Genomic DNA, 3,019 nt, shown 5'->3' on the forward strand with positions numbered 1-3,019 from the left:
GAATTTCTTATTTATTTAAAAAAAAATGTATAGAATATTATAAATATGGTTTCTTTTTAAAGAAAAAGGATTAAATTATTTTATGAGTAATTCCATTATAATGGAATTAAAATGTCCTATTAGAATGGCTTCATGTTTTAATAAATATTGAGACTATTTATTTACATGATAAAAAAAAAAAATGTGGAATTGTGTTATAGAATGATTAAGTATATGATTTACTTTATCAAATGAGCTTGGGATTTAATTGAGATATTAAATTACTAAGCATGTGTTTATAAATGATTTATTTATTTAAGTGATGAAAATGTGCGAAGTATGAGAAAGCATGATTTATAATGATTAAGTTTTCAAAGTGATAATATATGGCTTGTTCTTAATTGATGGAGTACTTGACTAAATGACGGGTGTAGAAGGAAGTTATGGATTATGTACATGTTGATGTTCGAACAAATGGGTTCGAACCTATATGATAGTTACATGATAATTGGTTACATTTTATTGATTGAATGAAACGAGATTAATATGGATGCTAGAACCCTAAAACATTAAAAGATACCTTAGGCACGTAGAATTAGACTTTGTCTTATGACAATTTCTTCACGAACTTATCGACTCTTCATCAATGAAGGTCCGGGCGACAGAAAGTGAAGCAGAAGAAGAAACGACTCCACGCCAGCTTTAAGAACAATTGAGGTGGGCATTATTTTATTATTACGTATATAGAGATCCCCTGCGTGACGTAGGCCTCATATGCGAATATATATGCATGATATGTTTTGACTATTTATTCAGTTCTTATGAAATGCTTATATGTTTAATGCCCTTTATGAAAATGAAAATGTTATGAAAATGAAATGTTTATGAAATGATTGACTGCCAAAATATTTATGTTTTTATATGTATCCTATCTGTGTTGGTTCGCCAACTTTAAAGGAAATCCAATTGGGATCCTATGCTAGACAAAGGTCGCTAGCTAGGGTTAACGTGTACACTCATGGAGACCGCGAGTCGCTTGCGACCGGTCTTGGCGTCCGTGGTAAGGAGGCCTCCTTCCCGGCGCGTGACAGAAAGGACAGATATGGATCATATAGACTGAAAATGGGATGCATCCACCTTTATGAAAATGAACGAAATGTTTTAGTAAGCGCAGGTCATTTATGAAAACCCCTGTGTGTTACTGTTATGGCAGTTCAATTTATATATGTATGCATGTTGTATTTTCGGCTTATGTCACTGAGTATTTTTATACTCAGCCCTGCATGTATTTCTAAATGTGCAGGTTGAGCAGGCGATGGAATGGATTGGTGTTGAGCGGATTTCCCTTTTGATGTTTATGTAATGAAACCTTGAGTATGCATCTCCATATGCATAACTCACACGTTTTTCCGCTGCAAACACTCTGAATTTGTTATCGTATTGTGGAACTTATTACTCCTTCATTTTGTTTAATTTTCATTTGGGGTTTAGTCGTTATGGCTGGCTCATTTGTTAATTACCTAAGTGGTTATATATATATATACCACTAGTTTGTTGTTATTAATGTTGGTTATTTGGTAAATCCCTTTTAAATTTCCATTTCTTATTGTTCACCCAAGTCATAACCCCGGTTAACCCGTCATTGGGATAGTGGGCTGTGACACCTTGAAACGCCCCAATGTCTTTGGGCCACGCCTTAGGTTTATATGGATCATGGACGGATCATCAGTATGCCTATGACCGAAACGAATGTTAACAACAGTTATGACCTAACCGAATAACCTCACCCCCTTGTTATTATTGATCTTGTTTATTTCTTGTGTAGAGTATACAGATTGAGAATTGTGACACCTCGGTTTGTCGTTGGAGAACAAAGTGGTTCCTCACTCCCTGTGGGATTCGACCCTACACTTGCCACTAAGACTAAGTTCTTGTTGTGAAACGTAGGAGCGTGTATTGTCTGTACTGGGCACACACAAGTATTTTGTCCGCACCGCACGACGGGTGTGTGTCAGTGCCCCACAGAAAATAAAAAATTAAAAAAAAAAATAATGCTGACTAACGGTGAGAAAACGGAGGTTAGGGTGAGGGGGTATTTGCAGCCTTTTTCTTGAGTTGGGGGGTTTAATTGCACGCATAGTGAGAATGGGGAGGTATACGCTATAAGGGCTACACCTAGGAGGGCTTATCTGCACATTTTCCCTATATTTAAAACTAATTTATCTTGATATGCCTGCATAAGTTTTTTATTTATTCAACGTTGCAAAATTATCTTTTGTATTAAATTAATGACAATACAAATTAACCAATTGATTTGTAAGCATTTCTGCTAGGTATATGTTTTTTAAAGCTCTAGACGAGATGAATCTCAAAATTAACTTTTGATCTTTCAAACTGCAAACGGGATAATGTTAAAAAGCCAAAAGTGGTATATCGAGCTTCATACGGATGTACTTAAAAGTTGATTTTGCTCCAAATAATATGATGCTCATAAGTTAGAAATGGTTCGCGAAACTCCAAACGAGATGATGCTTATAACTAAATTCCGGTCCTTTAAGCTTCAAATGAGATACTCAGTTGCGGTCTTCAAACTCCAAATGAGTGATGCTTAGAACTCAGTTCTGATATATCAAACTATGGACGAGATGATGCTTACAAGTCAGTTATAGTCTTTCAAGCTCCACACGAGATGATGCTCACAAGTCACTTATGGTCTTACGAGTATTTTCCTCTAAACAATATGATACTCACAAATTAGAAATGGTTTGTCGAGCTCCAAATGAAATGATGCTCATAACTTAATTCCGGCCTTTGAAGCTTCAAATGAGATAATGCTTAGCACTCAGCTCCAGTCATACAAGCTCCAAATGAGTGATGCTTAGAACTCAGCTTCGGTTTATCTAACTATAGACGAGACGATGTTCACAAGTCAGTTATATATAGTCTTCAAGCTCCATACCAAATGATGCTCACAAGTTAGTTATGGTCTTACGAGCTTCGAATGAGATACTGCTCACAAGTCAGGTTTTATCTTTCAAGT

The 3,019-nt window shown here is 35.8% G+C and overlaps 1 long non-coding RNA gene across 1 annotated transcript; it reads left to right on the top strand.

Moving 5' to 3' along the window:
* Positions 1–375: 375 nt before the first annotated feature.
* LOC130996031 (uncharacterized) lies at positions 376–1,561 on the top strand. Its single transcript, XR_009092362.1, has 2 exons — positions 376–696; positions 1,283–1,561. It is a non-coding gene; the product is annotated as an uncharacterized LOC130996031 (long non-coding RNA).
* The last annotated feature ends 1,458 nt before the right edge of the window (positions 1,562–3,019 follow it).

This window comes from Salvia miltiorrhiza, chromosome 7 (assembly GCF_028751815.1).
Source record: "Salvia miltiorrhiza cultivar Shanhuang (shh) chromosome 7, IMPLAD_Smil_shh, whole genome shotgun sequence".
NCBI lineage: Eukaryota > Viridiplantae > Streptophyta > Magnoliopsida > Lamiales > Lamiaceae > Salvia > Salvia miltiorrhiza.